General features: G+C 37.3%; 1 long non-coding RNA gene across 1 annotated transcript; it reads right to left on the reverse strand.

Moving 5' to 3' along the window:
• Positions 1-83: 83 nt before the first annotated feature.
• On the reverse strand, positions 84-17,070 carry LOC140849912 (uncharacterized). Its single transcript, XR_012132301.1, has 3 exons — positions 16,823-17,070; positions 5,011-5,148; positions 84-4,200 (listed from the first exon to the last, which is right to left on the reverse strand). It is a non-coding gene; the product is annotated as an uncharacterized lncRNA (long non-coding RNA).
• Between the last annotated feature and the right edge of the window lie 2,391 nt (positions 17,071-19,461).

Below are 19,461 nucleotides of genomic sequence, written 5' to 3' on the forward strand. Positions count from 1 at the left end.
AGTTTCCAAACAAAATCAGGAAGAATAAACATTATTTGTATTATTTCAGAGCTTGCTTTAAACAAAATAAATCATGAGTGCAATTTCAAAACTTTAATTCTTAATATTTTTAGTTATAAATCTGTTATATTGATTTTACTAAGTTTGCAGTCCTTCTTGCTCGCCCCTAACTACCTGTCAATTCAGGGCCAGTCTTGTGTGGCTGCAGTTGTCATCCTTTGGTTCTCTCCTTGACAGGTGGAAACACCAGATGTGAGACAGGGCTAAGCAACTCAGCATTTAAGAGACAGGCCTGAAGTGTGATGTTTGGGACACTGGTTGGAGTTGTATGACCTGGGTTTAAATCTCCATTCCTTCACTTCTGCGGTGTTCTGAGGCCTGTTTCTTCATTAAATCACCTATGTTAAAAGATTGTTGTGAGAGGGAAATAATATATTGGAAAGTGTCAGACACATGATAATCACTCAAATGTTAGTTCTCCCTGTCATTAACAAGCATTTCAGAAAAGGGAGTTATTTTAAAGGCAAGACAATAAGTTGGTTTCAGGCTTTGAGGTGATGATATGACCTCCACTTAGAAATTTCTGTCAGACAAGTAGAGATTGATTCAATTTTCAAGAATTATTTAACTGCACTCTGTGCCAATTATGACATCAGAGCTCAGGGAAGACTGAGAAGTCATTGTCAATAATTAGTTTCCAAAAAGGGTAGAGCAGAAGGCCAAAGAAAAAGACTGGAAGATGAAAACAAGAGAACAATAGAATTAGATGAGCTCAAAGCCTTAGGGAAACTAATGATGGCAAAAGAAGAATGGATTGGAAGACTGAGGTTTTTCACTTTGCTAAATACTAAGACACTATTTAAATATCAGATTGTTAATAAGGAGGTAGGAATTTTAGGAAAAAGTTTGCAGGGGCTGTAAAAGTGATTCTCATTGCTGCACTGTCCAGTATTTCTCATTATACAATTTTTCAGAACTTCCTAAAACAGGTCCCTAGCCAGCTTTTCGTATCTCCCCCTCTCATCATTGCCTTTAAGGCTGAGATTCCTGGCAGGCAGGGAACTCTAAAAGAACCTGGCCTTCCCCATTAGATCTGTTGGCACCCATTTCTTCCTCTCTGTGCAGACCCCTAGGAAAAAGTACTCCCAGAAAAAATTGGCAGGAAACATCAAATATAGAAATGTTCTAATGCTTTATAATCCTGAAAAGAACTTCATTGCTATAGGTGTCTGGAAAGTTCATTGTAATAATTGAACAGGTAAGATATTTACATTATAGTTTCATTCAAACAACATAAGACTTACAGATTTTGGGTGCTGGGTGACACACTATAAATTCTACATTTAAATGCCAAAGGTTTAGAGAACAATTTCTAAAAACCCCAAATGTCCATTTTTTTCTGCAAAATGTGTACTCACTCCATTTCACTGGGAGTTGGTCTTTGGAAGCGCACTGAAACATTTGCAAGGATAGAAACCATAGTTTACCTGTACCATCCCCTACAGATACCAGGCATAGGTCTTTAAAATGAGAAAAGGGAGGATTATACGTATTATCAATAAAATTTAAATAGCATGCAAATTAAATCTTGAGCAGAGAGTCATTAAATCTAAAACGAATATGTAACATTTTAAACAGAATGAGCAGAAAACCCAAGCACCTACACCCATGGGAAGCTTCTGCTTCTAAATGCTCTTAAATTTCAAATTATATGTATTGAATTTGCTTCCTTGTAGAGAAAGTGGAAAAACTGCTTGATAATTTGGGTTCATTGAGTCAGTAAATAACTTCATCAGCCCATAGTAATGAATCAACTTTGAACATTTACCGGGAAGCAGAATGATACGACAGTGAAGACTAGAAGCTACAAAGTCACACTGCCTGAGCATAAATCCTGGCTCCGCCACTCACATTATGAATTTGTGTTTATGACCTTGCCACCTCAATTACACTATCTGTAAAATGGGAACAAAAATTATATTTAGGTAACTCCTAGAGTTGTTGTCGTAATAAAAGGGTATCACATTAGAGTGGGTTCCTGGTACCCAATGATAGTTGTATTTGTAGTTGTGTGGTTGTGGCACTTGGGAATTCTGATTTGTCACACTAGCCCAGACACTGCTGACCAAAGTTTGGCTGCTTTCTCCCCCTCTACTGTCCTGCCAAGGTTGAAAGTAGTTCTTGTCTTCTAGGAAAGGCTAATTTTTTGTAATTTAGTTCATGCAGTTACAGCCTTAACAAACTGGTGGGATTTTTTGTTAAATCTACGATTTCTTCAGTATATCTATCTGGCTTGTTTGAGTTATTAGAGTGAGAGCAACAAACTTCAACTTTGTAGAAGCAGAAGTTTAAAGGTAAACTTAGAAGTTCCGTTGCCTGTAGAGATTTGATGAACAGTTGATAAATACTCTATTTCATTTTACTATAGTTAAATTTTTTTCTATATATTTTTAACTTTATTCTGTTTTGAAACTATTATGATGTGAGGTGAGGGGCACAGATGGTCTTTTTTAATTTATAAAGTGCCGATTAGTTATTCTCACAGTAAATATTAAATAACACTTTCTTTTCCCTCCCCTTATATATTGTTACAGTATATGATAGGGTCTTTTTCTGGTATATGTATTTTGTTCTATCCAATTCTTTACTCTTGTATCACACTATTTTAATTATTGAAGTTTCATAGTGTCTTAATAGTCAATAGATACTCATTCTTTGCAATTAACTTCATTATCCTTCAATAATTTTTTAACAAAGCATAGTGGGTTTTGAAAAGAAACACATTAATCTTTTATAATCTCAGAGAAAAATACTTTTTAAATTTTTCTCTAACTGGAATGTTGGGTTTTGATTCCAAGCAAATCTCTAATTTACTTTCATTATATGCTTGTATTTAGTGGTATAATTGTAAACCAACTCTCTGGGGCTTGGAAGGGTGAGGTGGGAGTGTGATTTGTAGTAGCTTTTTACTTCTGTGGTGTGAATATTCCCACTACACTTGATTTCAAGCTACCCAATGTGACACCACTGAATATGGAGTTGTGAAGACACCTGCACCATCGGCTTTCATGAGCTGGTACAAGCTAGCCTAGTGCTACAGTTATACTGATGGTAAGTGTTCTTTTAAGAGATGTAGAACTGAGTTTCCTAACTGAAAACCTTTCACTTAAATTTTAATAGAAAAAAGCTCAGGCAACATAAAGTTAAATTGGTAAATCAACTGGAGGATAATATTTTTTCAATGGCAACGGATGCTTGGAAGATCATCTACATTTTGTATATGTCAAGTTTGTTCTCAATCTGTATGGGTAAATTCATGCCTCATTTATTGACCTTCCATCTTCTGATAGTTCAAATATGAATCATATATTTGAAAAAAGGTAGGTGATCATTGTTATTCTCCATTCTTTTCCCTGCAGGTAAGTGTTCTAACAATGTGCAGGGGTTGCTCTGTATACTTTATATAGTTTCATAAAACTACAGCATTCTAATATTCAAATTTAAGGCTACTATAATTTTAATACACTTGCTTAAGTTCTCTGTATCTTCATATGCCCTGGAATAAATCACCAGGACATTCTCATCTAATAAGGTTTAATGTAAGTTAAATATGTGTGTGAGAAAATGCAAAGGGGTGAAGAATATATGTTATATATATGTGTATATATATGTATATATATACATAGAAAAGAGTTCAGTCATTTTTGTATTTATATAATCTTTATAACCTAAATTACATTAAACTTTTTTGGAAGACAGGCATTCTAAGGGCAGGTAGTACAAAAACTTATGTTAAGTAGTTTGCTTTTTAATTGTGTGAGTGTTGATTTACTCAATACATAGTTTTACTTTTGTTCCTAGTAATGGAAAGATGTGTGTTTTCAGGAAGTGAAACTAATTTGTAATTAAACAATTCCTACTGGTACTAATCTATACCAGGTAACCTCAAAATGGGTTACTGTGTCACATAACCATGAATATTTACTCATGACTGTTACATTTTTGTTCTGATACATACCGAAAGCTGTTATAACTTCATATATCTTGGAGCTGTACTAGCTGGTATTTAAAACCCGTTTCTTACTTACCAATGAGGAACTTTTTAAAATCTGATACATCTTCAAAGAATGTCCATGTGGCCTCTGATGACCACATATGCCACGGCATACTCAGTTTTTCTATATTGTAGAGTATGAATTCCTAATAATAAAAGAACATGAAAATCGTAGAAAAGAAAATTTTAACTATCAAAAATAAAATATTTCTGTTTGATTCTTTCAAGAAAGATATATTTGGTGACTACCAACATAAGGGGCCTTATGTTAAACACCTGTGTTTTCTGTAGAGCACTTGGCACAACAGTAGATCCTAAGAAGTGTTTGCAGAATGAATTAATGTTCCCTGAGAAGAGAACATATCTTTTTTATCACCTCTCACTAAAAACTCCAGAGCTGATACCATAGCTTTTAATAAAAATATGTGGCTTGATTAATAAGGGACCAAGTTCAGTTATTAGTGAGCTTTGAATATTGGAGGCACAATACTGTAGCCATTAGGTTAATTAAGGGCCAAAAATTGTTGCTAATTTATAATTCTTATAATTTCCCCTTTATAAAGCTGAGAGACAGTGGGTTAAAATGGAATGCTATGCCCACACTGCCAGGAATGGATGCTCCTTAATCAGGCACAAGTGGCAGAAAAGTTGAAGGAAACATTTGCTACTTCTGCCCTCCTCTTCCAACACCATTCACATTTTTGAAGCATAAGAGGTTTATCAGCATCTCTGACCCAAATTAATCGGTAAGTAGGGCATTCCATTTCAGGAAACCTAGACTTTTTAAAAAGAATTATGTTTTCTAAGTAATTAGGCGTGACTCCTGTCCTTAGCTGAGAAGCCTGCATTTCACTGAGAGCTCTACAACAAGACGTGTAACCCACTCAAGTCAGCAATGTAAGTGACGGCTTCTCATTTCCCAGGGAGTTTAACGGGCATACAGATCAAGGACTTACTCGGTCAGAGAGCAGGGCGTCTTGTTCCTGGTATAGGCAACTGGGCACATCCAGTTAACCTAGTGTTCCTGAGTTGTTTATATTTTCCTGCCATTGATGGTATAGTTACCACCTTTCTTCACTTCTGTTTTCTTGTATCTATTGATAAAGGAAATCAGAGGAAAGAGAGACTTTATGTATATCTTTCAGAACAGGTGGTTCATTCTCATTCATGAAAGGCCAATGATAAATATTAGTAACTTAGAAACTCTGCTTTTTAAGTCTACTGTGGATTTTTCAGAGCTAAAATTTTCTAATTTGTTCAGAGGATTATAGATTTTTGAACTGGAAATGAGATAGCATCTCATTCCAACATACTGTTTTATAAATGCAAGGTTCTGGTCTGCATATCTTCATAGGTAAAATTGAGAGAGACTCGAGGATGAATTAAGTCAAGAGTGCACACGTAGGTGGAGTGACAAAGTCAAACCCATTTGCCTTTCTGGTCTGGTTACCTTCATTTCTCATGATCAGCTTTCTAACTATTAACTTTAGCTGACGAAATACAGCAGAACTGGTAAGGAAAGAAGACTGGCACTGGGAGAAGAGAAAAAAGAAATTTAAACCCCCACATCACAGGAAGGCCACGGTGGCCCACTGCAGACTGCACCAGCACCAGCTTTGCGATGTTGGGGGTCCTGGGTGTACAGACAGGAGTGAAATAACGGGAGATCTCCGGGTGGTGGAATCCGCTTGAATGAACCATCTAGGATGCAGGACAGAGAGACAAAGAATAGAAAACTGAAAGTGAAATCGAGGTACGGAAAATGAAAACTCCAACATCTGTCCAATATTCCCAGAGGAAAAATGGAGAAAATGGCAATGAGGCAGGTTTTGAAGAGTTAAAAATTCTCCAGAATTGAGGAAATACATGGGTCCCCGTGTATTTAACATGACCCGTCGTGATGTAGACGGGGTTCGAAAGGAAAGAAAGGCGGGCGAGGCGAGAAGCCGCACCGCGGACGCAAAGTGTGTAACAGTAAAGGGGAGGGAAAGAAGCCGTATGTGTATTTCTTCCATAAGAGGAAAGCTGAATGTTGAAGAAAGAAGATGAACTTAAGAGCAATACTTTAAAGGAAGAAAAATTACCTAATTTATCTGGCTGTATTCTCGCCAATGTGAACTGTTCTGTGCCTTATTCTCGGCTCTTACAAACCAAGAAAAATAGGGAGAAAACGGCTTGTGAAATAAAACCACTCCAAACTGCAAAACTCCAATAATGAAGCCTAAAAGTAGCACCTCTCCAGACACATAGGTGAGGACTAATAGGTCAGGGAAGAACTGAGCTAAAATGTATGCCCCAAACCCACTGACCTACATCACGTCTGCAGTCGCATCAGGAGATGGTATCGCCTCATGCTCACCCCTCCTTTCAAAGCTTTGTACCCACTAGTACAAGGAATAAGACCTTGGAGACAGTAACACACATAGTTGGAAAGTCAAATCTGGGAAAACACGTAGGATAATGGTAGTTTAAACTGACTTCACTCACTCATGAATAACAGACCCTGCACCAGTTTCAGTGATGCCCAGACAAGTGGTGAACTCTCCAGCGGTAGATGGAACAAGATGCTATGTAAGTTCCTCAACTCCATGCCTGAATCTGAGGGCTCGAAAGAACATGGGGTTAAAACCATGCATAATTATTGGCAAAACACAGGCACACCTCAGAAATGTAGAGGGTTCAGTTCAAGTCTACCGCAATAAAGAAAGGATTGCCATAAAGAGAATCAAAAGAGTATTTTCGTGACCCGGTGCACTTAAAAGTTATGTTTACACTAGTATTGTACCTAAAAAAGCAATGTATACACCTTAATTTAAAAATGCTTTATTGATAAAAAGGCTATCATCTGAGCTTTCAGCGAATCATAATCACTGATTATAGATCATCATAACAAACATAATAATAATGAAAAAGTTCAAAATATTATGAGGTTACTAAAATGTGACAGAGCCACAAAGTGAGCAGGTGCTGTTGGAATAACAGCACTGAGAGACTTGCTGGACTCAGAGCTGCCACAAACTTTCAAGCTGCAAAATGCAGTTATCTGTGAAGTGCAGCAAAATGAGGGGTGCCTGTAAATGATCAGTTCCATGAGAATGAGGGCTATTTGTCCTGTGCCCTGGTTTATTCCCAGAGCCTAGGTGCTCAATAAATAGTTACTGAGTGAATGAATGAACGTAATCTGATACACCAAGGAAGATGTAACTTTATAGGAAATTTAAATCACTCTGAAGTACATCATGTTCTCTCAAGATAAATTGTAAGAAAACACAACAGTCCAACTACTGATTTTTTGTGCATGAACTTTAAAATAGTACATAGTTATGATAATTAAGAGATAATGTAAAATGAAAGTTCACCAATTTATGACATGACACTTAAGGCAAAATTCCACTATTTTCAGGCAATAAAAGCACATTTTAAAATAAAAATATTTATAAAGCATCTTTCAGCTGGTCATATGTCTTTGCCATTGCATCGGAAAGTGGCACCGCTATGCATGCATGGAGGGTATTAGTCGTGTTTATGTACCCAGCTCCCAGACAGCTGTGCCCATTTGGGGGCATTCTTTGATTGTATAAGAATTACTTCCCACCCCAGAAAGCAAAGGGGCTGGAGACACTCTCTTCCTGCTCTCCTAGTAGCTTGGGTATAGACTCAGAATCCAGACTCCACCAATTGGATACTTCCAACCAGGACTTCAAAAGTTGCCTAATTGCTGTGGAGAGCTTCCTCAAAAAGCTAAAAATAGAAATACCATTCAACCCAGTAATTCCAGTTCTAGGAATTTACCTTAAGAAAACAAAATCTCTGATTTAAAAAGATATCCTCTGTGTTTATTGCAGCACTATTTGCAATAGCCAAGATATGAAAGCAACCTAAGTGCCCATCAAGAGATTAATGGATAAATAGGATTCATACAATGGAATATTATTCAGCCATTAAAAAAGAAGTCCTGCCTTTTGCGACAACATGGATGAATCTAGAGGATATTATGCTCAGTGAAATAAGCCAGGCAGAGCAAGACAAATACCATATGATTTCATTTGTTCGTGGAATATAAAACCAAAGCAAAACAGAAGGAACAAAACAGCAGTAGATTTATAGACACTGAGAAGTGACTAGTGATTACCATGGGGATGGCGGTGGGGTGGGTAGTTGGGGAGGGGATAAAGGGGCACAAAAATCTCAGTCATAATACGAGTTGGTCACAGGGACAGTAGTACAGCATGGAAAATATAAGATATGATTCTGTTACATCTTCCTATGTTAACAGATAGTAACTGCACTAGCGGAGGTGAGGATTTAATAATATGGGGAACTGGTCAACCACTGTGTTGTATATTTAATATCAATATAAGATTGTATATCAATGATACTTCAACTTAAAAAAAGAAAAGGAAAGATGGAAGTAACTGAGAATCTGTATCATCAATTGTTCAGTGGAAATGGATGTGGAGTCTGGTGGCAGGAGCATCAAGGGCTCCGTATTGATAGTCTGGCAGAGAAAATAAAACATCAGCTTTGGGGTCTGCAAGTGGCAGTGCCAGTGGCGCCCAACCAGAGTGCTCGTGACTTGTGACTGGCTGTACTTCCTGCTCTCTGGTCAACCTTCTCTTGTCCATATCCATTTTCTTTTCTTAATCCCCAGATTCTAGAATGATTATGTGGACAGCCTTCAAACAGATTCCTTTTCTCTTCAAATTAGCCAAAGCCATTTCTTAACATAATACTCTGACTGATAAACTTTGCTATTTGTGATACAAGTTCATATATTATAGGAATTTTAATATTGTTGAAAGACAACATACAAAGTGGGCATATGGTCTCTTATGTTACATATTTGCCACTTTAATTTGGAGAAGAAGAAAAGTTCTATGACTCACGGGTGAATTAATTAATTTGTTGAGAAGAGTGTTTCTAATTTGTCTTTGTGCTACAGAAGTCATTATCTATGCAGATAGCAATGCAGACAATAATGGCTGCAGATGGCTCTTTATATTCGGATCAGAATCTGACTATGCTGCATCATACACTTTGTCTTCCAGAGAATGCATCCTTATTATGAAGGTGTTTTCACTCTTAGCTAGGTAACTTACCTCTTGGGACTATGATGGTTTTAGTCTATACACTGATGTGTTAGTGTCCAGTGAGTCATAAGTAATAGCTGATTAGGGACATACTGATGCTAATTCATCATTTAATTCTTCCTTCTGGGTCATACATAAAGATAAAACAGGCTAACTTGTATATACTAAAGTAATTTAACAGGCTTCATCACATACTCAGAGTTCTAGAGGAAGAAAACTGGATGCTATCTCAACTGGTTGGTCTTTGCTGAAGAGAAAAAAAGTATATACGTATGTTTATATATTTTATTACAAAAGATCTTCTGATTCTACATATACCCACAATTGCACTTAAATTTCCTTTCACTCATTAATTCAGGGACATCTTCATGTCAACAGAAATGTAAACTTTAATACTGAAAAAAATTATCATTCTTAAATGGGAGAAAGATGCAATAAAATAAATCTTTATTTTCCAAAGGGCCGAAATGTAAAAATATTGATCATAATTCCTATTGGCAATACAATGGAATTTTTGTCATATAGAAGACTTTTTGTTCCACAAACTATAAAGTCCAATAATTTATTTTGGAGGAGAAGGAACACGGGAAGGTGCTATCCCTCAATAGTCTTCTACAAGCCTAGATAATAAAAAATTATGACTTTACATTGGCTTTTTTTTAATTAAAAAAAACAACCACCTCATTACTAGTGGATTCTCAGTCCATCTTTATGAATTGTGATTCTAGGTACTAAAGAGAAGGGAATATGTCATTTCCTTAATTAAGGAAATATTAGTTGTTCAATCGCTCCAATATTCTATCTAAAGGACAAATGGACTCTCTCCTTTGACTTATCCCTAATTGCTATTCAGCAGGTATTAAATTTCTGAGCAATTCCTGTTGATGCAGCTGCTCTTAACTACTCACTTGGAACTATTTTATGTATTTATATGTAACTATTTTACAATCACAATTTAAATAAATAATATTCGACACATAGAAATAACTAATGAAGATCTGCTTAGGAGAGAGGGGGAATACAGCTTTTTTCCAAAATGTTTCAGATGGCTAGATGAATGTTTTCAAGTTCAACAGTATCCAGCGAAGCTCATTATCTGGATAAAGTGCTTCTTTAAAGTTGAGAACTATAAAATATATGGGAGATTGCTATAACTTCATAACTCACAGGATAAATATGTTCAATAAGTAGAATATCAACATTTAAAAATTCTTCATTAAAGATGGTGGCATGAGAGGAGAGACAGAGGCTTCCTCCTAAAACTGGATACAAGTATAAAATTTAATTGGCACAACTAATCTTGAGAGAGCAACAGGAAAGAGGACGGCATCAGACTGCACACACAGGGAGAAAAGAGCAGACCTCAATGAACGGGGTAACGTACCAGAGCTGTGGCTCCGCGGGACCCAAGCCCTTCCCCCACCCCAGCTCACCAGAGGGAAGAAGAGAAACAGAGCAGGGAGGGAATGGAAGGCCTGGGACTGCTGAATACCTCGCTCCAGAGATCTGCACTGGGAGCACAAACCTACATTTCATGGTGCTTTCATGAGACTCGCATGACTACCAGGTTGGAAAGTTAATACAGGCAGAGTTCCTGGGGAGACTGGGATTCTGGCTGCTTGTGGAAAGCAGGGATCCATATCTGGCTGCTCTGGAACAAAAACTTATACCTGTGTGCCCGGCCCACTGGCTCAGACAGTGGAGACAGGCACAGGAGCCAGGAGGCGGTGAACAGCTCTTTCCTCCCCCCAGGCACCAGTACCGCTCCCCTGCGACCCCTGACATTGTTTCAGGGGCTCAGCAGCTCCAGAATAGAGCTTCTGGACACTAGAGGGCGCCATATACAAACATGAAACGCCAAAGGAACCTTGTCCAGAGTAAAATTGTTAATACAACTCCTGAGAAAGATTTAAATGATATGGACCTCGTGACTCTTCCTGAAAAGGAGTTCAAAATAAAAATCATCAACATCCTAATGGAGGTACGGAAAGACATCCAAGAACTCAGAAATGAATTCAGGCCAGAGATCCAATCGTTAAAGAACACGATGGAGGGTATTAAAAGCAGGTTGGATACGGTGGAGGAGACAATAAATGAAATAGAAACTAGAGAAGAGGAATACAAAGAAGCTGAGGCACAGAGAGAAAAAAGGATCTCTAAAAATGAAAGAATATTGAGAGAACTTCATGACCAATCCAAGCGGAACAATATTCACATTATAGGGATACCAGAAGAGGAAGAGAGAGAGAGAGGGATAGAAAGTGTCTTTGAGGAGGTAGTTGCTGAAAACTTTCCCAATCTGGGGAAGGAGATAGTCTCTCAGGCCATGGAGATCCACAGATCCCCCTACACAAGGGACCCAAGGAAGACAACACCAAGACACATAGTAATTAAAATGGGAAAGATCAAGGATAAGGACAGACTGTTAAAAGCAGCCAGAGGCAGAAATAAGATCACATACAAAGGAAAGCCCATCAGACTAACATCAGACTTTTCAGCAGAAACCTTACAAGCCAGAAGGGAGTGGCATGATGTATTTAATGCCATGAAGCAGAAGGGCCTGGAACCAAGATTACTTTATCCAGTGAGATTATCATTTAAATTTGAAGGAAGGATTACCTCCCACAAACCATCTCTGCAGTCTATTTTGGAGGGACTGCTATAGATGGAAGTGTTCCTAGGGTTGGATAGCTGTCACCAGAGGTAGTAAAATCATGGTAGGGAGGGTGGAGCAGCTGATTGCAAGGCAAAAGCAAAATTAAATTGACTATCCCCAAAGCCAATCAAGGGATAGAGAAAAAGTATAGAATCTGATACTTAATATATAAAGAATGAAGGAGGAAGAAAAAGGAGGAGAAATAGAAAAGAACCTTTAGATTGTGTTTGTAACAGCATACTAAGTGAGTTAAGTTAGACTCTAAGATAGTAAGGAAAGTAACCTGGAACCTTTGGTAACCACGAATCTAAAGCCTGAAATGGCAATAAGTACATACCTATCGATAATCACCCTAAATGTAAATGGACTGAATGCACCAATAAAAAGACATAGAGTCACTGAATGGATAAAAAAACAAGACCCATCTATATGCTGCTTACAAGAGACTCACCTCAAACCCAAAGCCATGCACAGACTAAAAGTCAAGGAATGGAAAAAGATATTTCATGCAAACAATAGGGAGAAAAAAGCAGGAGTTGCAGTACTAGTATCAGACAAAATAAACTTCAAAACAAAGAAAGTAACAAGAGATAAAGAAGGACATTACATAATGATAAAGGGCTCAGTCCAACAAGAGGATATAACCATTATCAATATACATGCACCCAAAACAGGAGCACCAACATATGTGCAACAAATACTAACAGAACTAAAGCAGGAAATAGACTGCAATGCATTCATTTTAGGGGACATCAACACACCATTCACTCCAAAGGACAGATCCACCAGACAGAAAATAAGTAAGGACACAGAGGCACTGAACAACACACTAAAACAGATGGACCTAATAGACATCTATAGAACTCGACACCCAAAAGCAACAGGATACACATTATTCTCAAGTGCACATGGAACATTCTCCAGAATAGACCACATACTAGGCCACAAAAAGAGCCTCAGTAAATTCAAAAAGATTGAAATCCTACCAACCAACTTTTCAGACCACAAAGGTATGAAACTAGAAATAAATTGTACCAAGAGAGCAAAAAGGCTCACAAACACATGGAGGCTTAACAACACGCTTCTAAATAGTCAATGGATCAATGACCAAATTAAAATGGAGATCCAGCAATATATGGAAATAAATGACAACAACACAAAGCCCCAACTTCTGTGGGATGAAGCGAAAGCAGTCTTAAAAGGAAAGTATATAGCAATCCAGGCATATTTAAAGAAGGAAGAACAAACCCAAATGAATAGTCTAACATCACAGTTATAAAAATTGGAAAAAGAAGAACAAATGAGGCCTAAAGTCAGCAGAAGGAGGGACATAATAAAGATCAGAGAAGAAATAGACAAAATTGAGAAGAATAAAACAATAGAAAAAAATCAATGAAACCAAGAGCTGGTTCTTTGAGAAAATAAACAAAATAGACAAGCCTCTAGCCAGATTATTAAGAGAAAAAGAGAGTCAACACACATCAACAGAATTAGAAACGAGAAAGGAAAAATCATGAAAACCACAGAAATACTAAGAATTATTAGAGAATACTATGAAAACCTATATGCTAACAAGCTGGAAAACCTAGGAGAAATGGACAACTTCTTAGAAAAATACAACCTTCCAAGACTGACCCAGAAAGAAACAGAAAATCTAAACAGACCAATTACAGCAATGAAATTGAATCGGTAATCAAAAACTACCCAAGAACAAAACCCCCGGGCTAGATGGATTTACCTTGGAATTTTATCAGACATACAGAGAAGATATAATACCCATTCTCCTTAAAGTTTTCCAAAAAATCGAAGAGGAGGGAATATTCCCAAACTCATTCTATGAAGCCAACATCACCCTAATACCAAAACCAGGCAAAGATCTCACCAAAAAGGAAAATTACAGAGCAATATCCCTGATGAACATAGATGCAAAAATAGTCAATAAAATATTAGCAAACCGAACTCAAAAATACATCAAGAGGATCATATACCACCACCAAATGGGATTCATCCCAGGGATGCAAGGATGGTACAACATTCAAAAATCCATCAACATCATCCACCACATCAACAAAAAGAAAGATAAAAACCACATGATCATCTCCATAGACGCTGAAAAAGCATTCAACAAAATTCAACATCCATTCATGATAAAAACTTTCAGCAAAATGGGTATAGAGGGCAAGTACCTCAACATAATAAAGGCCATATACAATAACCCCACAGCCAACATCATACTTAAGAGCAAGAAGCTAAAAGCTTTTCCTCTGAGATCGGGAACCAGACAGGGATGCCCACTCTCCCCACTGTTATTTAATATAGTACTGGAGGTCCTAGCCACGGCAATTAAACAAAACAAAGAAATACAAGGAATCCAGATTGGTAAAGAAGAAGTTAAACTGTAAACTGTCACTATTTACAGATGACATGATATTGTACATAAAAAACCCTAAAGACTCCACTCCAAAATTACTAGAACTCATATCGGAATACAGCAAAGTTGCAGGATTCAAAATTAACACACAGAAATCTGTGCCTTTCCTATACACTAACAATGAGCCAATAGAAGGAGAAATCAGGAAAACAATTCCATTCACAACTGCATCAAAAAGAATAAAATACCTAGGAATAAACCTAACCAAGGAAGTGAAAGACCTATACCCTGAAAACTATAAGACACTCTTAAGAGAAGTTAAAGAGGACACTAACAAATGGAAAATCATCCCATGCTCTTGGCTAAGAAAAATTAATATCGTCAAAATGGCCATCCTGCCCAAAGCAATATACAGATATGATGCAGTCCCTATCAAATTACCAATAACATTCTTCAACGAACTGGAACAAATAGTTCAAAAATTCATATGGAAACACCAAAGACCCCAAATAGCCAAAGCAATCCTGAGAAAGAAGAATAAAGTGGTGGGGATCTCACTCCCCAACTTCAAGCTCTACTACAAAGCCACAGTAATCAAGACAATTTGGTACTGGCACAAGAACAGAGCCACAGACTAGTGGAACAGATTAGAGACTCCAGACATTAACCCAAACATATATGGTCAATTAATATTCGATAAAGGAGCCATGGACATACAATGGGGAAATGACAGTCTCTTCAACAGATGGTGCTGGTAGAACTGGACAGCTACATGTAAGAGAATGAAACTGGATCACTGTCTAACCCCATACACAAAAGTAAATTCAAAATGGATCAAGACCTGAATGTAAGTCATGAAACCATAAAACTCTTAGAAAAAAACAGGCAAAAATCTCTTGGATGTGAACATTAGCGACTTCTTCATGAATATAATTCCCTGAGCAAGGAAAACAACAGCAAAAATGAACAAGTGGGACTATATCAAGCTGAAAAGCTTCTGTACAGCAAAGGATACCATCAATAGAACAAAAAGGTGCCCTACAGTATGGGAGAATATTTTCATAAATGACAGATGCGATAAAGGTTTGACATCCAAAATATATAAAGAGCTCATGCTCCTCAACAAACAAAAAGCAAATAATCCAATTAAAAAATGGGCAGAGGAGCTGAACAGACAGTTCTCGAAAGAAGAAATTCAGATGGCCAACAGACACATGAAAAGATGCTCCACATCACTAGTTATCAGAGAAATGCAAATTAAAACCACAATAAGATATCACCTCACACCAGTAAGGATGGCCACCATCCAAAAGACAAACAACAACAAATGTTGGCGAGGTTGTGGAGAAAGGGGAACCGTCCTACACTGCTGGTGGGAATGTAAATTAGTTCAACCATTGTGGAAAGCAATATGGAGGATCCTCAAAATGCTCAAAATAGACTTACCATTTGACCCAGGAATTCCACTTCTAGGAATTTACCCTAAGGATGCAGCACTCCAATTTGAAAAAGACAGATGCACCCCTATGTTTGTCACAGCACTATTTACAATAGCCAAGAAATGGAAGCAACCTAAGTGTCCATCAGTAGATGAATGGATAAAGGAGATGTGGTACATATACACAATAGAATATTATTCAGCCATAAGAAGAAAAAAAATCCTACCATTTGCAACAACATGGATGGAGCTAGAGGGTATTATGCTCAGTGAAATAAACCAAGCGGAGAAAGACAAATACCAAATGATTTCACTCATCTGTGGAGTATAAGAACAAAAAAAAAACTGAAGGAACAAAACAGCAGCAGAATCACAGAACCCAAGAATGGACTAAGAGTTACCAAAGGAAAAGAGACTGGGGAGAATGGGAGGGTAGGGAGGGATAAGGGTGGGGAAGAAGAAAGGGGGTATTATGATTAGCATGTATAATGTGGGGGGTGGGGGAAAGGGGAGGGCTTTGTAACAGAGAGAAGACAAGTAGTGATTCTACAACATCTTACTATGATGATGGACAGTGACTGTAATGGAGTTTGTGGGGGAGACTTGGGGTAGGGGAGAGCCTAGTAAACATAATGTTCTTCAAAAAATATAAATAAATTAATGAATTAAAAAATTCTTAAGTCTATAACCACATAAACTGTATAATAGATTTAACATTAAGAAACATCAAGGCCACAATAAATTTCTATTCCACAAGAATTAAAGAAGTACTTAATTTTAAATGATTATTCTTGACACCTAAGTGCTTCTATTACCCCAAGAAAGAGTAAGATGATAATTTTTTCAAGGCTAATGTTTGGGAAAGAAATTTTAGGAGCAAGGTGATTCAAACCATCTGTACACCATGTATAAAACATGATAAAACTAGGAGATCATTATATGAATTAAATTGCCTAGGATCACAGACATAGGTAGTGGCAAAGTTGAAACTAGGTCTGGTCACCTTTGAATCAATTGTTTTTGTCCATATCATCACCTAGACTCTACCTCGACTGGGTTTGCTTCTCAATCACTTTTTCAGATTAAACATCACTCAAAGGAAATACAGTTACCAGCAAGTTTGTTTGTATTAATGTATCTAAATATGTACATCAGGTAAGAAGGTCTTGGTCATGCTGCTATAAAAACCAACAGAAAACTCTCAGTTGCTTACCCTCTATTTTCTTGCTCTTGCTACATGACCAGTACAGGTTGGCTTGGGAACTCTGCTCTATGTGATTTACCCTCAATGTTCACCTTTAGGGAGATTCCATCTCTGAGCCTCATAATCACTGAGGGAAGAAAAGCGGAATGCCACCAACAGCACTCTTTGCTTGTGTCCAGAAGTGACATGTGGCATTCTGTTCACCAATCATTGCTGAAGCCCAGCTCATGGCCACCCAAACTTCAGAAGGCAGGAAAGAAAATCTTCGCTGGACCTAGAAGGAAAGAAGTATTTGACTACATTGATGATTACATTATATATATATAACAGCTATTCTTTTAAGCTTTGCATGGAAAATAGTCACTTCACTTTACAGTCACTGAATAATAAATATTCATGTATCTGTGAAAATGCTACCAGAAGACAGAAGGCTAATGAAATTTGATATCTGATTATACCTACCTGCTTCATGAAATATATTACTAAACAAGTTTTTTAAGTGGATAACATGCAAGACAAAAAACTAGAATTTAAAACCCCATTATAATTTGAATATTTAATTTCTTCAAAATTACACTGTTTATTCATTAGGTCATGCTACTTTTTCCATCAACTCAGTTTTACCCAATTTAGTACTGAAGTCAAGGTAGAAAAATCACGCTCTCGTTATTTTTTATGTTTTATTGAAAAGACCACAGTTTGAGGGAAATCACTAGAGAAAGAATGAAATGCCCTAGATGTAGAGAAGATCTAAACATCTGAACATAAATACCAAGATAAAAACATGAAACATTTTCAGGGGAAAGAAACCTAGAAGGCAAATAAATTGCACCTTTATTGTTTAGAATGTATGTGTAGGTTAGCTCATCTAAATATTAATTTTCTTTCAGGTGGTGTACTACTTATACAAATTTAATATGAGAACAGTCGCCTGCAGAAAGGTTAATGACATTATGACAATTCTGAGAAAGTAATTTATCCAAAGTTCTTTAAGAAGCCAACCAACTGAACCTTTGATGGGGCAAGAAGGCACTTGCGTCAGAAACACTTAGGTCTAAAGTTTAGCTTCCCCATATTAACATGTCATGTCATCTCTCCAGCCAATTTCCCTTCCTCTGAACTGGAGATTCTTTTATCTCTTTCACAAGACCATTGAGGGCATGATCCATGAGCTCATTAAATGGAATATTTAACAAGCTGCTCCATGTGCTATGCACTCTGCTAGGCCTTCGGGATACAATGAAGCACCAAACAGGCAAAGAGAGAAGCTACATCCAGAGATAAAATCAGCATATTCTGATAAAGAAGTAAGTAAGTAGCATAGCCCTGGCGAGAGTAACTGGGGAGGCCACGTCATGCAGAAGGTCAGAGAAGTACTGCCCTGAGAGGCAGAGCCAAGCTGAGCTGAGAGCTTAAGAGAAAAGCCAGATGGGCAGAAGAAATGTCAAATGAATGGTCTGAAGGCCATTTCAGTGAGATGGCACATAAAAAAAACTTACACATCAAAAAAATAAAATACCTAGAAATAAACCTAACCAAGAAAGTGAAAGACCTATACTCTGAAACCTACAAGACATTCATGAGAGAAATTTAAAAAGATACCAATAAACGGAAACACATCCTGTGTTCATAGATAAGAAGAATTAATATCGTCAAAATGGCCATCCTGCCTAAAGCAATCTACAGAGTCAATGCAATCCCTATCAAAATACCAATGGCATTCTTCAACGAACTAGAGAAAATAGTTCTAAAGTTCATATGGAACCACAAAAGACCCCAAATAGCCAAAGCAATCCTGATAAGGAAGAATAAAGCAGGGGGGATCTTGCTTTCCAATTTTAAGCTCTACTACAAAGCCGCAGTAATCAAGTCAATTTGGTATCGGCACAAGAACAGAACAATAGACCAGTGGAACAGACTAGAGAGCCCAGATATAAACTCAACCATATATGGCAATGGGGAAATGACAGCCTCTTCAACAGCTGGTGTTGGCAAAACTGGACAGCTACATGCAAGAGAATGAAACTGGATTATTGTCTAACCCCATATACAAGTAAACTCAAAATGGATCAAAGACCTGAATGTAAGTTGTGAAACCATAAAACTCTTAGAAGAAAACATAGGCAAAAATCTCTTGAATATAAACATGAGTAACTTTTTTCTGAACGAATCTCCTTGGGCAAGGGAAAATATAAAAAATGAACAAATGGGACTACATCATGCTAAAAAGCTTCTTTACAGCAAAGGATACTATCAGCAGAACAAAAAGGCATCCTACAGTATGGGAGAATATATTTGTAAATGACATATCTGATAAGGGGTTAATATCCAAAATATATAAAGAACTCACACACCTCAACACCCAAAAAGCAAATAACCCTATTAAAAAATGGGTGGAGGATATGAACATACATTCTCCAAAGAAGAAATTCAGATGACCAACAGGCACATGAGAAGATGATACACATTGCTAATTATCAGTGAAATGCAAATTAAAAACACAATGAGATATCATCTCATGCCAGTTAGGATGGCCAACATAGAATAGAATAGCAACAACAAATGCTGGTGAGGATGTGGAGAATGGGGAACCCTCCTTCACTGCTGTGGGAATGTAAACTAGTTCAACCATTGCGGAAAGCAGTATG

This window comes from Manis javanica, chromosome 6 (genome assembly GCF_040802235.1).
Source record: "Manis javanica isolate MJ-LG chromosome 6, MJ_LKY, whole genome shotgun sequence".
Taxonomy (NCBI): Eukaryota; Metazoa; Chordata; class Mammalia; order Pholidota; family Manidae; genus Manis; species Manis javanica.